This window comes from Bubalus kerabau, chromosome 21, assembly GCF_029407905.1.
Source record: "Bubalus kerabau isolate K-KA32 ecotype Philippines breed swamp buffalo chromosome 21, PCC_UOA_SB_1v2, whole genome shotgun sequence".
Lineage (NCBI taxonomy): Eukaryota > Metazoa > Chordata > Mammalia > Artiodactyla > Bovidae > Bubalus > Bubalus kerabau.
The window spans coordinates 45,907,772-45,913,600 of NC_073644.1; positions in this window are offsets into that span (position 1 = coordinate 45,907,772).

Consider the following 5,829-nt stretch of genomic DNA (forward strand, 5'->3'; position numbering starts at 1 on the left):
TCCCATCCACTGATGTGGCTAACTCTCTGCAGCTGCTTTTACTGTCAGCTCGCCCCTAAAACTTCACTTTCTAAAGATATTTTAAAATGTAAAAGTAATACGTTAACCACAAGATGTTTGAAAATACTGAAAAGTTGTAGAGGAGAATTACCCAAGATTGAGTAGATACTGGCTCAAGTCCAGGACACCTGGGGTCTAGGACCCCCCATCCCTGGGCTGGGGGCTTAACTCTGGGATTAACTCCGGACTTAACTCTGGGATGAAGAAAGGAGTCCAGCCCATATTATATGGGACTAGTTTCAGTTATGTTTGTACAGTTGTGGTAGCCAGTTGTCAAGTCACATGCTGTTTTATGCTGTTTCAACTGCTGTTAGCTTGTTTGATGGCATCAGGGCACCTGACTTGCTGGGTTTTGAAGTCTGATTCATCAGGTGGAAAAGAACAGGGACGTGTGCAGGGGTTTTCCACCCTGACTTTTATAAACATGCCTCGTGGAAGTTTTTGAAAGAATCAGGTGCTACATTCATCATTACAGCCTGAACTATCTACAGTAACTTAGTCAAGTTTAGAAATGCTGTTGTTTGGGAGAACTTCCTCTGTCTAATTTATGCACAAGTTGAGGGTTGATTACAGAACAGTCATTGGACTTGCTGACATTATTAGGCCATTGGATAGATTAACAAGACTCACAAAGTGAACATAACGCTCGAAGAGGACTTCCCAGGAGGTCCAGGGGTTAGGACTCCATGCTTCCACTGCAGGAGGCATTGGCACGGGTTCATGGTTGCAGACTAAGATCCTGCATGCCACATGCCACCCCCAAAAAAGCTTGAAGAACATTTGGATTTGAGTTTTATATATATATATATATATATATATATATAGGCTGTGCCACACAGCTTGCAGGATCTCAATACCCCAACCAGGAATTGAACTGGACCAGAGCTCTAACTCCTAGGTGACAGGAGAACTCCCTGAATTTTATGATTTTAGTTCATTAGGCACCGATACAAAACACCAGCTTCTTTTCTTTTCTGAGCATAACACCCCCTCCCTACCACACATGCAGCGGACAGGCCTCTGGCCACAGTTGAGACAAGCAGAGAAGATGGAACTACTCACGCCCCAGAAAAGGCACAGGCTCCCGCTTCCTGATGATTGCATGATTGATTTTTTCTGATTAAGACAATTTGGGGAACATTTATGTAATAGTCGTGTTTTCCAATGGGTGTTTTCTTTCCTGCTGAAAAGGCATTTTGAGAGTGAGAGCATTCCCTGTTCAGTTCTTGGAAAAGCTAATTGCATTCTGGGGATTCTCAGCAACTTGTTTTTCTCCTCTCAGCAGGCACAGATGCAGCGCACCCTCCCTGGACCCTCAGATCCCTCCCATCCTGGTTAAGAAAAGACACATGACAGGGCCCTGGGGACGAGCCCTTTTCCGTGATTTCCAGACTTCTCAATCCCACACACCAACAACTGCTTAAAAAAAAAAATTTTGTTTTGGTGACCTACATAGATTTGTCAATTTGTTCATTCATGTGGCCAAGTGAGAAGGAAAAACAGAATAAAACCTGCCATCTTCCCCCAGAATCATTTTATTACAGAAACAATATTTTATCACTCAAATGCAGAAAGGACACTACTTTAGCTAAGGACAGTGTTTTGCATGAAATACACTTAGCTGAGTGGACGTCTCCTGGGCGTGGCCATGTTATTGTTGTGTGGGGTGGGCGTCTCTGTGGGGAGACTGGTTCCTGGCTGGGAATTTCAGCCGGAGATCGGGCTGCATGGCCAGCCCTGACTCGCTCACACCCGCTTCCTGCTGGAGAACTGTGCTCACCCGACACAGCTTTACCACCTACTGCCCATCACCCACACCTGCTCCCTGTGCGGTCCAGTCCTTTGCCTGGCCTCCTGGCCCGAATGGGTGGAAGTAGCAGCCCCATTCTCCTTAAAGGATCCGTACCCCTTGACAAGCATGCCTTTCAAATTATTACTAAGTCAGCATATTTTAGCCTCCACAGCTGTAGCTGAGACAGTCTTGAGCCCAAAGACATCACTGAGTCCTTCTCTAGGGAGCAGACAAGAGAAGGTCTTGCCTTTCCTGGAAATTTAGTAGGGCTGGGCTGTTTCTATCATCTTTCCCAAAGGAATGTGAAAAAAAGACTTACCCTATACAGAAACACCTCCTTCTTTCAGACCACCAGCATTTTCCGTGTGTTAATCATCTCATGCAGAGAGGGAAGCTTTTAGACGCCCAGAGAATCAAGCTTCCTGAAGAGCTGTCCACTGCACTGGATGGCTAAAAGGAAGTTATGCTGGTCTTCTATAGACAAGGGAAGTCTTTTTATTTTTAATTTAAGTCCAATATCTGTTACCTTCCTTTGAAGGCTTTCAATTTGTATATGGATGTTTTGTAAGGCCTCTCAGGATGAGAATATCAGTGCTATAATTGGGCAAACACTTAAGAGTCATTCATTCAACAAATGGTCTTCAAGCACCTACTATGTGCCAACCACAGCGCTGGCTTTGGAGATTCAATAATTACAAGTCATTCTTTTCCTCAAGGGCTTAGGAACTTTAATTGAGGGAACAGACATATCAACATAAAGAGAAGTCCTCAGGGACTTTCCTGGTTCCCTGGGCAGATTCAGAGCAGCATGAGGGAGGGGGTAGCACCAGTTCCGCCTGAGCCATGGGGAGCAGCTTTCCAGGGGAGTAGGGGACCCCAATGATGAGTGTAGGCATCCTTGGGGAAGGTGGATAGGGAGGCTGTGCTAGACACTGAGCTACTGTCAGAGCCACCTTCTCTGCTCTGCAGCTTTACGTGGGGCTAAGGCTCTGCAGTGGAGAAGGCAATGGCACCCCACTCCAGTACTCTTGCCTGGAAAATCCCATGGATGGAGGAGCCTGGTGGGCTGCAGTCCATGGGGCCGCTAAGAGTCGGACACGACTGAGCGACTTCACTTTCACTTTTCACTTTCATGCCCTGGAGAAGGAAATGGCAACCCACTCCAGTGTTCTTGCCTGGAGAATCCCAAGGACGGGGGAGCCTGGTGGGCTGCCATCTATGGGGTCGCACAGAGTCGGACACGACTGAAGCGACTTAGCAGCAGTAACAGCAGCAGCAAGGCTCTGCAGGCCCCTTTGCCAGCTGGCTCCATTAGGCTCCACCCACAGGAGAGGCCCGGAGGAACTGGGCGGCTGGAGGCAGGAGCAGGGCCCACTCGCCTGCTGGTCTTGACAGCACTGCACCCTGAACCAGCCTGCCTGTACCTGGCAGAGGCAGTAGCGCCCACAGCAGCGCAGCCTTGCCTCCAGGCCCCTCTTGGCCATGAATCCTGGCACCCCTCCTGGCTGACATGTTCTGGCAACCCCAACCCTGAGGGTGGCAGCTGCTGCCTGCACTTACTATCTCTGTGGCTTTGGTTTTCTGTTTTTGCCTTTTTATCTGCTTATTCAATTTCTTATATTCAATTCTCTCTGTTGAAACACTCAGGGTGGTTTCTATTGTCCTGACTGACCCTGACTGATGTTTTGCTGGGAGTGATGATCCCAGGAAGCAGACTTGTGAGTCAAGTCACAGGACTGATGCGGGCATGTCGGGCCTTGAGTGCAGTGCAGGGCTCCCTGATGCTGAGAAGTGGTCCTTGGTGACCATGGCATTTAGTGGCATCACTGTCAGGCAGATAATCACCCCTGCTTCCTTGTGATGAAGTGTCAATAAGCCTGTCTCAAGGACCAAGTGGCTGTGGCCCTTGACCATTAGGGCAGCAACGAATATTCCCAGGTGGGCAGTGGGGGCCCTACAGCTGAGTTTGAGAAGTCAACATGCAAGGACCCAGAGTCCTCAGCAAACTAAACCAACTATCTTCCTCCTGGTTTGAATATGTGTGAGAAAGCCCATTCCAAAATGCCCTTAATCACATGTTTAAGTAAATAACTTTTGGAACACACTAAAAACTGAACAAGATACCCTAGGAGGACTGCCAGAGCACAGCTAGACACTAACCTGTGCTGTGATGTGCTTAGTCATTCAGTCGTATCTGACTCTTTGGGACCCCGTGGGCTGTAGCCCACCAGGCTCCTCTGTCCATGGGGTTTCTCCAGGCAAGAATACTGGAGTGGGTTGCCATGCCTTCCTCCAGGGGATCTTCCCAACCTAGGGATCGAACCCAGGTCTCCTGCATTACAGGCAGATTCTTTACTATCTGAGCCACCAGGGAATCCAAGAATACTGGAGTGGGTAGCCTATCCCTCCTCCGGGATCTTCCCAACCCAGGAATTGAACCAGGGTCTCCTGTATTGCAGGCAGATTCTTTACCAGCTGAGCTACCAGCGAACCCCAGATGCTAGCCGATGTGGCTCTAATATCCAGGGTCCTAATGCCTACTTCTCAGCCCAGGCTTTACACTTGCAGTGACTTTCTGAGATCAAAACAGAGGGGCTAACTTCAGTTCCAGGTGTATTCTCCTTTGCCACAAAAAGCTGTCCACAAAATTCCTTGAGGCCTTATTCTGTCATCTACTGTGGATTATCTCTCTTTGGTTTGTCAGCTCAAGACTGACAGATGCTTTTGTTCATTCAGTTCTAAAATCAAGTGCCTACTAGATTCAAAGACAAAGAAAAGCAAGTAATTGCACAACGTGACTAGGTCTGCAGCCAGTAGGTGAGCTGCTGGGACCTGGGGGCCTGGAAAGGCTTGGAGTGGAAAAGTACTGAACCTCAGTCAGAGGGGAGGAAACACTTTCAAGGCTCCTGGACAAGGTGGTCTTGGCAGAGACCCTGGGAGAGGCCTCATGTGAGGCCCTGCCCCTGGGGACGGGAGGTGCCTAGACCAGACATGGAGACGTGCCCCAGAGCATGGCTGGGATGGGGGAGTGCGGGGGAGGCTTCTGAGTCCTCCCTCCAGAAAATGGCAGCGTGCTGGCCGGGTCCCAAGTCCAGCGCGAGGAAGGTAGACCCCACCCTCATGAGACTTGCCAGGTAAAGCTTTGTAGTTGCCTGTGGCCAGGTCTGAAACATCAGACATGGAATTTTAACCTGGAGCCAAACTCCTGGGAAGAGAGTTAAAGTAGGACATGATTTCTCAACCCCAGGGTTATTATCCTTTTGGGCTGAACAATCCCTTGCTATGGTGTCCTGTACATCGGTGGGTATTTGGCAGCTTCCCTGGCCTCCATCCACTAGGTGCTAGCAGTTGCAACAGCCTGGAATGTCCCGAGATGTTGCCAAATGTCCCCTGTGGGCAGCACTGCCAAGTCGACAGCGCTGAAATAGAGATGCTCAGAACCCTGTGTGTGGGTCTGCTTCTGCTACCTTTCGGCATCGCCCTGGGAATATGTCCTCTGCCTGGAAACACTCTCCCCTTTTCCATCTGTGGATGCCTCCTCTACCCCTCCCCACTCCGGTCCTCTACCCTTCCCCCTCCTCTGTGAGACCTTCCCGGACCACACTTCACCCCCCTCCCCACGCCCACCTGACAGCCCACCCTGTCATTGCACGGCTTCTATATCAAACAAACGCTTCCCTAGGATGGTCTCAGTGTCTCTGGGATACACTGTCCACAGGTCAGTATGGAGGAGGGTGGTCCAGATCACGACCAGGCACACCCGAGGTTGAGAGAATGGCTAGAGGTCACTCTGGGCCCACTTCTGGGATTCAGAAGAGATAAAACAGGGTGGGGTGGTCCTCGGGGAGGAGGGCGGGGCCGGGGTCTGGGCGGGGCGGGGCTTGGGGCGGGGCTGTGAAGGAGCCGGCCCGGCTTGTTTCGGGACGGGGCGGGGCTCTGGGCGCTGCTCCCCAGGCAGGCGCCGGTCCAGCTCGGCT